Raw genomic sequence first — 12,797 nt, 5'->3', positions numbered from 1 at the left:
AAGGGGCAAGCTACACTGCAGTCCTGATTAACAAAACAGTTGGAGTGAGCAGAAGCACACCTGCACACTCAAACATCCTCTTGTTGCCTTTTTTTTCTTTCTTGCACACATATTAGATGTGCTGACATCTGCCCACGCTATGCATTCCTACTAAGCCATTTACCATAAAAAGGGGTTTTACATAAGGTTTCCCTTAATGCAACAGCTGCAGGTCAAGTAAAATGTGACCTCTCGCATGAAAAAAAAAACATGACATCATCACACAGCTAGCTCCAGGTACATGCAGAGAACTACACAGAAGTTTTGTCGACTTTTGCGAGTTTTATTCTTGCGATGTTCTGTGCCTCCTTCAAGAGTAAATACAGAATGACAATCTATTTTATTAGCTCTGCACATTAGCACCAGCATAAATCATACGGGCTGCTTGCACAGGTGACAACCTCCGATAAATGTGTTTGATTATTGCACATTTGACAGATGAGCGTCTCTTTAAAAAATATTTATCTTGCTCCCAACTGGCTTTCTTTTGATGAGATCAAATAGTGGTATTGTTGCAACTGTAGGACTTCCCTTCATTTTTGGAAGAAAAATAAATTCATATATAATGTTTTTTTTAAATCATTTTACTATTCATATTTATCATTGATCACTAATTTCTTAAATTATCTTTGAATCACTACTCCTCTGTTAATTACTAATACGCTAACAAGGCTTAAGACAAGTGTGTGTGAGTGACAGGACGAAAAGCTCGGGGAGGAGTTTTAACCAGAGTGTTTCATTGTCAGTTTATGAGCTGGAGTATGTTTATAACAATGTAGAGACATATTATATTGGTTTATTTTGTCAGGAAAACTAACGTCAGAATGACCTCAATTGTATGCATCGGGACAACAGCCGCACACGTCATTGGTCGCAAAGTTGGCGTCTCTCGTTTAGTTGGCCATACTCTCCTTATACACGACGCTGGTTTTAACTTCAAGATCCCAAATATGCTGTAAAATGCTGTCTTTTACTCAGGTCATGCATTAGCATTCTTATATGGATCTTATATTTCACACACAGCAGGGGATCAATAGCATATTTAAAGTACCAATTATTGTCACACACACACTAGGTGTGGTGAGATTATACTCTGCATTTGACCCATCACCCTCTGTTTAATAGATGTCATCATTGTTTAAACCTGACATTTACATTGAATGAGTTTTTGATAATACATTATTTATTCATTTGTGGGACAAGACAAGGAAAACAATAAAAAAAAAATATATATATAATAAATAATATTGAACATTTAAAATAATATATAGTAAATAATATTACATTATTTTGAAAATGAAAATATTCATTTATTTTTAAATAAAATAAATAAATAAAAATCAGGTAATCAATGCCGCCAATTATGTTTCTGATTCGCCTCTTTTTACACTTGTTAAGAATACTAACAAGGGAGACACAACTTGAGGTTTGTTCACACTTGCAAACGGACCAGAGTGTGTTGTTGTTTTTATTTATAAAGTTAAAGTACCAATGATTGTCACACACACACTAGGTGTGGTGAAATTTGTCCTCTGCATTTGACCCATCCTCTTGTTCACCCCCTGGGAGGTGAGGGGAGCAGTGAGCAGCAGCGGTTGTTGCGCCCGGGAATCATTTTTGGTGATTTAACTGTGTTTACATTACATTGTCATCTCTAGCATATAAAAATGACACTAGTGTCATGAATATAAATATAAATAATTCAAATGATAAATTGTACTTAATTAGTTTAATATAAATAATAAAGATATAATTCTCATGATCTTGCAGCTATGCTGCCACCTGTCTTCTTTTTGTTGCATTGCCTGGTTTCTGGGTCACAGGGCGGAACCACCTGCATGCACACCTGATAATCAAGCTCCCCAGTTCATTCACTCGGCGCCAGTAGATTTCCTGTTGATTCATCCTTTCAGTCGTGTTCATCTCCTCTGCTTTGGCTCCGCTTACGCTTCTCGTTTACTGTGGCTCTGCCCTGCATCTATTTCCTCTCCACACCTTTTGTGTGCATCCTTAGTTATTTCCACTCACTCCTTTATGAGTGCGCTTTTTGTTATTGTTCTTATAATGTTTTTCTCTGCGTTGGTGTCCTACTCCGGCTAAGCCAAACGTGACAATAATACCATTAATATACATATTTATTAATTTAATGCAAATTACACACACACACACACACATATATATATATATATATATATATATATATATATATATATATATATATATATATATATATATATATATATATATATAAACAAGATAGCCACCCTTTGCTTTGATTACTGTTTTGCACACTCTCGGTATTCTCTCGATGAGCTTCAAGCACACCTGTGAAGTGAACACCATTTCAGGTGACTACCTCTTGAAGTTCATGGAGAGAATGCCAAGAGTGTGCAAAAAAGCAGTCTGAGCAAAGGGTGGCTATTTTGAAGAAACTAGAATATAAAACATGTGTTCAGTTATTTCACCTTTTTTTGTTAAGTACATAACTCCACATGTGTTCATTCATAGTTTTGATGCCTTCAGTGACAATCTACAATGTAAATAGTCATGAAAATAAAGAAAACGCATTGATTTAGAGGGTGTGTCCAAACTTTTGGCCTGTACTGTATATGTATACAAAATTTATATAGCTGACATTATTTTTTGAACATGAGGATTACTACCCCTCATTATTTAAGTGAAATTGTGTGTGGAACCAATTATTTCGGGTACATTTCCACAGTATGCTATGGTTTGTTTCTTTCTTTCTTTCGGACATGCTTACATCACACAAACTGAAAAGGAGTAGATCAGGGGTCCCCAAACTTTTTGACTCGGGGGCCGCATTGGGTTAAAACAATTTGGCCGGGGGCCGGGCTGTATATATATACATATATATATATATACAGGTAAAAGCCAGTAAATTAGAATATTTTGAAAAACTTGATTTATTTCAGTAATTGCATTCAAAAGGTGTAACTTGTACATTATATTTATTCATTGCACACAGACTGATGCATTCAAATGTTTATTTCATTTAATTTTGATGATTTGAAGTGGCAACAAATGAAAATCCAAAATTCCGTGTGTCACAAAATTAGAATATTACTTAAGGCTAATACAAAAAAGGGATTTTTAGAAATGTTGGCCAACTGAAAAGTATGAAAATGAAAAATATGAGCATGTACAATACTCAATACTTGGTTGGAGCTCCTTTTGCCTCAATTACTGCGTTAATGCGGCGTGGCATGGAGTCGATGAGTTTCTGGCACTGCTCAGGTGTTATGAGAGCCCAGGTTGCTCTGATAGTGGCCTTCAACTCTTCTGCGTTTTTGGGTCTGGCATTCTGCATCTTCCTTTTCACAATACCCCACAGATTTTCTATGGGGCTAAGGTCAGGGGAGTTGGCGGGCCAATTTAGAACAGAAATACCATGGTCCGTAAACCAGGCACGGGTAGATTTTGCGCTGTGTGCAGGCGCCAAGTCCTGTTGGAACTTGAAATCTCCATCTCCATAGAGCAGGTCAGCAGCAGGAAGCATGAAGTGCTCTAAAACTTGCTGGTAGACGGCTGCGTTGACCCTGGATCTCAGGAAACAGAGTGGACCGACACCAGCAGATGACATGGCACCCCAAACCATCACCCAACCATGCACATTTTGCATTTCCTTTGGAAATCGAGGTCCCAGAGTCTGGAGGAAGACAGGAGAGGCACAGGATCCACGTTGCCTGAAGTCTAGTGTAAAGTTTCCACCATCAGTGATGGTTTGGGGTGCCATGTCATCTGCTGGTGTCGGTCCACTCTGTTTCCTGAGATCCAGGGTCAACGCAGCCGTCTACCAGCAAGTTTTAGAGCACTTCATGCTTCCTGCTGCTGACCTGCTCTATGGAGATGGAGATTTCAAGTTCCAACAGGACTTGGCGCCTGCACACAGCGCAAAATCTACCCGTGCCTGGTTTACGGACTATGGTATTTCTGTTCTAAATTGGCCCGCCAACTCCCCTGACCTTAGCCCCATAGAAAATCTGTGGGGTATTGTGAAAAGGAAGATGCAGAATGCCAGACCCAAAAACGCAGAAGAGTTGAAGGCCACTATCAGAGCAACCTGGGCTCTCATAACACCTGAGCAGTGCCAGAAACTCGACTCCATGCCACGCCGCATTAACGCAGTAATTGAGACAAAAGGAGCTCCAACCAAGTATTGAGTATTGTACATGCTCATATTTTTCATTTTCATACTTTTCAGTTGGCCAACATTTCTAAAAATCCCTTTTTTGTATTAGCCTTAAGTAATATTCTAATTTTGTGACACACGGAATTTTGGATTTTCATTTGTTGCCACTTCAAATCATCAAAATTAAATGAAATAAACATTTGAATGCATCAGTCTGTGTGCAATGAATAAATACAATGTACAAGTTACACCTTTTGAATGCAATTACTGAAATAAATCAAGTTTTTCAAAATATTCTAATTTACTGGCTTTTACCTGTATATGTGTATATTAAATATATATGTATGTATGTATATATATATATATATATATATATATATATATATATATATATATATATATACAGCCCGGCCCCCGGCCAAATTGTTTTAACCCAATGCGGCCCCCAAGTCAAAAAGTTAGAAAAATTAGATATATATAGCGCACTTTCCGCGCATGCGATGATGTCACGTTATCGATGAGAAAATGCATTTTTAGACAATATCAATCAATCAATCAATCAATGTTTATTTATATAGCCCTAAATCCCAAGTGTCTCAAAGGGCTGCACAAGCCACAACGATATCCTCGGTACAGAGCCCACATAAGGGCAAGGAAAAACTCACCCCAGTGGGACGTCGATGTGAATGACTATGAGAAACCTTGGAGAGGACCGCATATGTGGGTTACCCCAGGGGAGACCGAATGCAATGGATGTCGAGTGGGTCTGTGATTTGCCTGACCGGCTAGGAGACACCGTGAGTAGCAAGCGGTACAAAGTGGATAAGAAAAGACAGAATTTTATTTTATTTTAATTTTTTTTTTTTAAATACTTGGGACTTAACGCGGGCCTGATTTTGGATGCTGGCGCGCCGGATCCAGCCCGCGGGCCGTAGTTTGGGGGACCCCTGGAGTAGATAGAAGCAGAGCCAAATAAACCTAATCCCTTCTCCTTAGCTACTCCAGATAATTAATTCACATCCTATTCTTGACACTTGCAGTTCCATCATAATAACAATAACTGTGTGACCTATAGAGGATGTCACTGCGTTTGATATATCAGGAGATTGTATTTGCGTACACGTCAACTTTAGAGGAACAAATCCGGCCATCCGTTTGCTCTTCCTCATCAGTCTGTTCCTCGTCACTGACACAATAATCTGTACGTTGTTCCACAAATCATCAGCTGTATGTCCTTCCACCTTCGGCAAACAAGACATTTAATGTCCGGCCTGCAATTAGCACGGACAGGAGCCAATCCGAAAAAAGCAGAACAGGAAGTAATCCATATAAATCACCCGGACACATAAAACCAACACACTGTGTAAGTCAATTCCAGCCCAAGGCCTTCGTTGCACAGAAGCGTGTAGTCCAAACTCATTTTAGCTCAGGGGCCACATGGAGGAAAATCTACTCCAAAGAGGGCCGGACTGGTAAAATCATGGCATGATAACTTACAAATAAAGACAACTTCAGATTGTTTTCTTCAGTTAAAAATAGAACAAGCACAATCTGAAAATATACAAAACATACGCACTTATATGTTGCGGTTACTAGTATTCTATCTTCATTTGTCATTGTTTATACTTTCTAAATGAATGATGTGATCATGTTCATCATTATGATAGGTGGAATTGAGTCTGGCAAAGTTTTAAAATGCTCCCATTGGGGTTAATTTTTAATCTCGTAGAGGATGGAATAATAATAATACATCAAAGTGCAGGAGGTTATTAATGTAATTTACCCATTTTCCCTCAACTGATGTACGAACATCATGCCTGTTTATTCTGTACATACAGTCGTGGTCAAAAGTTTACATACACTTGTGAAGGACATAATGTCATGGCTGTCTTGAGTTTCCAATAATTTCTACAACTCTTATTTTTTTGTGATAGAGTGATTGGAGCACATACTTGTTGGTCACAAAAAACATTCATGAAGTTTGGTTCAATTTTTTATGGGTCTACTGAAAATGAGACCAAATCTGCTGGGTCAAAAGTATACATACAGCAATGTTAATATTTGGTTGTCCCTTGGCAAGTTTCACTGCAATAAGACGCTTTTGGGAGCCATCCACAAGCTTCTGGTTGAGTTTTTGACCACTCCTCTTGACAAAATCAGTGCGGTTCAGCTAAATTTGTTGGTTTTCTGACATGGACTTGTTTCTTCAGCATTGTCCACACGTTTAAGTCAGGACTTTGGGAAGGCCATTCTAAAACCTTAGTTGTAGCATAATTTAGCCATTCCTTTACCACTTTTGACGTGTGTTTGGGGTCATTGTCCTGTTGGAACACCCAACTGCGCCCAAGACCCAACCTCCGGGCTGATGATTTTAGGTTGTCCCGAAGAATTTGGAGTTAATCCTCCTTTTTCATTGTCCCATTTAAAGCACCAGTTCCATTGGCAGCAAAACAGGCCCATAATACTACCACCACAATGCTTGATGGTAGGCCTGGTGTTCCTGGGATTAAAAGCCTCACATTTTCTCCTCCAAACATATTGCTGGGTATTGTGGCCAAACAGCAACATTTTTGTTTCATCTGACCACAGAACTTTGCTCCAGAAGGTCTTATCTTTGTCCATGTGATGTCAGATGAAACAAAAATTAAGAAAAATGTGTTATAATGCACACACAACAATTTATTCCTAAACAAATAATTTTCCCATTATTTTTTTCAAGTACAAAGTACATGGTTCAAATCAAATTCAAGCTTGATTAAAAAAGTATAAAAAAAATTGGGACAATGAGGGCGCGATTTAAAATTAATCTCTGCTCCGTGCCCTTTTTTTTCCTAGTGTGAGAATGTTAGTAGGGAATAGCAAAACAAATGACTGCTACAGTATGTCCAAACCAGGTTATTTTCCAGCTACAAGAGTAAGAGTAATCATCTTTTACACGCGAAAACCCTGACATGAAAAATAAAAATATCAAATGTTGCAAAAACAACATAGTGTCATAATTTTTAAGTCTCCTTCACACAGAGATCCTTTGACAATAGGCGCAGGCTGCACAGTCATAACATTTATTCATTTGGCGGACATTTATCCATGAAAGTATGGAGAAGCCGCTCACGGAGATGTCGTAAAATCCACTCTCCAAGGTAAAACATCATTAATGCATTATTTCATTAAAAAATACTGTAGTTTTTAGTAGTACATTGTACTGTATTGTTTTGTATACAATAGTTCTTATCTAAAAGTTTGTTTTTCTTTTAAAAAGGCATGTTACGATGTTATAATTTAATGGTTGTTTTGCAATACAAGTTTTTCGCTGTTAGAGCTGCGTCACAGAAACAATAAACTCGTATCTGGAGGTACTACTGTATTTAAATCTACTGTTTGTACAGTATGTGACGTCTTTAACGTTTTCCAGGCCAAGGACACCTGAACTGATGGGGCAGGGACCCCCCTACTTAAATATCTTGTATAAAATTGTGTTTTAAATTAAACTAATCCTAAAGGTACCCTGTTGTTGTGGAATACCAAAATATTTAAAGAATACAGTAGAGCGTCGCCAAGCTATCTTGAATGCTACGATTATTATAACAATACAGTATATTTGTTTATTCATGTTTTTATGTCAAACCTGCAAGGTACAGTGAGCAGGGTGGCCATGTCACTTTCCAGCTACAAGAGTAAGAGTAATCATCTTTTACACGCGCAAACCCTGACATGAAAAATAAAAATATCAAATGTTGCAAAAACATTAACAGAGTGTCATCGTTTTTAAGTCTCTTTCACACAGAGATCCTTTGACAATTGGCACAGGCTGCACAGTCACAACATTTATTCATGAAAATATGGAGAAGCTGCTCATGGAGATATCGTAAAAGTCCACTCTCCAAGGTTAAACACTATTAGTACATTATTTCATAAAACTACTGTAGTTTTTAGTAGTACATTGTACTGCATTGTTTTGTGTACAATAGTTCTTATCTAAAAGTTTGTTTTTCTTTTAAAAAGGCATGTTACAATGTTATAATTTAATGGGATTTCAACGGGCGAGGTTTTGCAATACGCCCTGATCGACACCCTGTTGAAGACCTCTGATTTAAAGAATCTTTTTTCACCTCTTGCATTGGGATTTATCGCGCACATGAAGAATTTATAGCCTGGATTGAAGTAAATCATTGACCTCTGATACAAACTCATCTGTCATCTTGGAAAATGTACTGTGCACCGTGGAATCAGGCTGCTGATAATATAGTGGTTCACATTGGTTGGACTCAGTGCCTGTGAATGTGAGTCTACTTGGTCCTTATGTCCCTTTAAGGCTGACTAGAAAGCATCCAGGGTGTCGTCTGCATTAGCCCAATGGGCAGAAATACAACATGCTTTTAAAAAAGGACAACATTTTGGCGTGGGAACAAACCAATGTAGCCAAGTCAGCATACACTGCAAGGATTCTGGGCCTATGTTTCGATTTTTGGGGGGCTTTTTAGTGACTTATTTTCAGCGTTTAGTGCAGAAGACAGAATCTAAAAAGGGCTTCAAATAGCGTCACCATCAAAGCTAAGGTAGAGCATTATGTTTCTGATTTGCCTCTTTTTACACTTGCTAAGAATATTAACAAGGGAGACACAACTTGAGGTTTGTTCACACTTGCAAACGGACCAGAGTGTGTTATTGTTTTTATTTATAGCAGTGGTTCGCTTCTTTTTACACCTGTGCGTTGTGACAGTTAAGAATTTTAACTAGCAAGACCTGTTAACATTTTCCCGTGAAAATGGGTAAAAAATGAGGGATTTTTTTATTTACAATATTTACAAATGAAAAATGAATATTGAATAAATGCCACTAGCCACTGAGCTATCTACCCTGATACAGTCGTCCCTTAACCTCTTAAGGCCCAAGCTGTTTGTTTACATGCTTTTTTTTATTTCTCTTTGCTATTTGGGCTTATTGGACCCTAATTAGAATAAAAATTAAAAATCATCTTTTAATATGATGTACTTAGTCCATAAGTGCACAAACGTGTACTTCATGTGTAGCGACATGCAAATTTTTATTTTTACACTTTTTTTCCCAAATTTCATTGTATGTTATACTCTTTTGACACCACCAGATAGCAGTATAAGTGTCCATATGTCGGCATGAGACCCCAATTCAGTAGTGTACACAATTTTGGAAATAAGGGCTAAAAGGTGCTGTCCACGCATGTGGCCACTAAGGCCTTTAGAGGTTAATTATTGCTGTTAATTTGTTTGCTGTCCATTGTTCTCTCACCACTGGAATTGTTCCCTCAGCTTTCAAAACAACAGCCTTAATGCCAATTCTAAAAAAAAAACAGGCTCAGATCCAAATAATTTCTATTCCAAATCTACCATTAATTTAAACAATCCTTGAAAAAAAACAGTCTCCTGCCAGCTTCACTCCCACCTGCTGTCAAATAACCTGAACAATTCCAGTCTGGTTTCTGTGCCCTGCACAGCACTGAAACAACACTCTAAAAATCACAAACGATCTCCCCCTGGCAGCTGATTCTGGTCTTCTCACTATCCTCGTCCTTTTAGATCTCACTGCAGCCTTTGATACCAATTCACACACTGACCTCCTCAACACACTTCACTGTCACAAACACACCCCTTCCCTATTTTAGATCATACACTATATTGCCAATAGTATTTGGCCGCCCATCCAAATGATGAGAATCAGGTGCCCTAATCACTTAGCCCGGTGTATAAAATCAAGCACTCAGGCATGGAGACTGTTTCTACAAACATTTGTGAAAGAATGGGCCGCTCTCAGTGATTTCCAGCGTGAAACTGTCATAGGATGCCACCTGTGCAGCAAATCCAGTCAAGAAATTTCCTTGCTCCTAAATATTCCAAAGTCAACTATATTATAAGAAAAAGGAAGAGTTTGGGAACAACAGCAACTCAGCCACCAAGTGGTAGGCCACGTAAACTGACAGAGAGGGGTCAGCGGATGCTGAAGCGCATAGTGCAAAGACTTTCTGCACAGTCAGTTGCTACGGAGCTCCAAACTTCATGTGACCTTCCAATTAGCCCACGTACAGTACGTAGAGAGCTTCATGGAATGGGTTTCCATGGCCGAGCAGCTGCATCTAAGCCATACATCACCAAGTCCAATGCAAAGCGTGGGATGCAGTGGTGTAAAGCATGTGGCCACTGCTAACACGTTTACAAGTGTCTGTGTTAGTATTATTAACAAAATGTCACCGTGGAGTTATTGAGTTTGTTTTTGCTGATTGGAGAGTGAACCTCCACAGCTAGTGGGTCCATGTTGATGACATCTGTTTTGTTTGATCAGCCGTTTTACTTCCGTGTGACAGGCACCGTTTGGAAACAATTAAGGTATGTAAATAAGCATTTACAAAATCTTTCTTATCGGTATACAGTACAGACCAAAAGTTTGGACACACATTCTCCTCATTCAATGCGTTTTCTTTATTTTCATGACTATTTATATTGTAGATTGTCACTGAAGGCATCATGACTATGAATGAACACATGTGGAGTTATGTACTTAACAAAAAAAGGTGAAATAACTGAAAACATTTTTATATTGTAGTTTCTTCAAAATAGCCACCCTTTGCTCTGATTACTGCTTTGCACACTCTTGGCATTCTCTCGATGAGCTTCAAGCACACCTGGGAAGTGAAAACCATTTCAGGCGACCACCTGTTGGAGCTCATCGAGAGAATGCCAAGAGTGTGCGAAAAAGTAATCAGAGCAAAGTGTGGCTATTTTGAAGAAACTAGAATATAAAACATGTTTTCAGTTATATATTTTTGTTAAGTACATAACTCCACATGTGTTCATTCATAAAATGGGACCCATTACCTCCCTGCTCGGCACTCAGCATCAAGGGTTGGAATTGGGGGTTAAATCACCAAAAATGATTCTCGGGCGTGGCCACTGCTGCCGCCCACTGCTCCCCTCACCTCCCAGGGGGTGATCAAAGGTCAAATGCAGAGAATAATTTCGCCACACCTAGTGTGTGTGTGACAATCATTGGTACTTTAACTTTAACTTTTAACTTCATAGTTTTGATGCCTTCAGTGACAATCTACAATGTAAATAGTCATGAAAATAAAGAGAACACTTTGAATGAGAAGGTGTGTCCAAACATTTGGCCTGTACTGTATATCTGCATAGCTAATATGTGTAAACACATTTATTTCTTCTAAAAATTGGTGGACGCGGTTTAGAAACCGGTGCGCTGTATAGCCCGGAAAATATGGTAGGAATAATCTTTTTTTTAAACACGACTAAATGGACAGTAATGGGTTTTTTTTTAGGCAGCACGGTGGAAGACGGGTTAGTGCATCTGCCTCACAATACGAAGGTCCTGAGTAGTCTTGGGTTCAATCCCGGGCTCGGGATCTTTCTGTGTGGAGTTTGCATGTTCTCCCCGTGACTGCGTGGGTTCCCTCCGGGTACTCCGGCTTCCTCCCACCTCCAAAGACATGCACCTGGGGATAGGTTGATTGGCAACACTAAATTGGCCCTAGTGTGTGAATGTGAGTGTGAATGTTGTCTGTCTATCTGTGTTGGCCCTGCGATGAGGTGGCGACTTGTCCAGGGTGTACCCCGCCTTCCGCCCGATTGTAGCTGAGATAGGCTCCAGCGCCCCCCGCGACCCCAAAGGGAATAAGCGGTAGAAAATGGATGGATGGATGGGTTTTCTTTTTGTCACTTTCAGGGTCAATGACAGGCAGGTGATACACGCACCTGTAATTTGCAGCTCTCGCAAATTTCTGCACCTCTGCTCACGTTGACCACCCCCGAACTGTGAACCATCACTGTAGACACTTTTCACCTTTGATCACTAAAGACACTTTAACTGCTGCTGTGACCCAAGGTCACCTCCATATTTATACTGTTGACTGTCAATCAGAATGTGCAATAATGTTATGTTACTCACTGTGCCTTGTATATACATTTTTATTTTTATTTTTTATTTTTAGCTAAGTACCGTGTGACTTGTTGAAGGGTGGACTAGCAAAGTAAGATTTTCATTGTACGGCAAACTGTCTGTTTAACTGTGCATATGACAATAAACAATCTTGAATCTTGAATAAAGAAATAATGGCACATTTTTCTATGGAGTAAAACATTATATAATTCATTACTATGCACTCCTGGCACTTGCTAAATATAGCAATCAATCAATCAAAGTTGACTTATATAGCCCTAAATCACGAGTGTCTCAAAGGGCTGCACAAGCCACAACGACAGATCCCACATCAGGGCAAGAAAAAACTCAACCCAATGGGATGACAATGAGAAACCTTGGAGGGGACCACTCCCCCCCTGGGCGACCGGTGCAATGGACGTCGAGTGGATCGAGCATAATATTGTGAGAGTCTAGTCCATAGTGGATCTAACATAATATCACACATACCTTGACATGAATTGTCAATACCTACACATGGATCTTAATAAAGCCTTGCACAAGTTCCAATAACAGCTGGCCATAAGTCAACAATGTCAGACACCTGTTGGCACGGTACGTTGTGACCATGAGCTTGTACATAAAGTGGCTTGGTACACTTCCCCAATTTTGCAATGCGTCCATTCATTGTGCCCATGTTGCCAAA

The 12,797-nt window shown here is 39.2% G+C and overlaps 1 protein-coding gene across 3 annotated transcripts in view; it reads right to left on the bottom strand.

Annotated features, from left to right (window-relative positions):
• Nucleotides 1–12,797, bottom strand: part of ncmap (non-compact myelin associated protein) — a 31,713-nt gene that overhangs the window by 9,984 nt on the left and 8,932 nt on the right. The gene's annotated exons all lie outside the window — the stretch shown is intronic.

This window comes from Nerophis lumbriciformis, linkage group LG08 (genome assembly GCF_033978685.3).
Source record: "Nerophis lumbriciformis linkage group LG08, RoL_Nlum_v2.1, whole genome shotgun sequence".
In the NCBI taxonomy this organism is placed as follows: Eukaryota; Metazoa; Chordata; class Actinopteri; order Syngnathiformes; family Syngnathidae; genus Nerophis; species Nerophis lumbriciformis.
The sequence above is the reverse complement of the archived record's forward strand: the minus strand, read 5'-3'. Positions and strand labels throughout refer to the sequence as shown.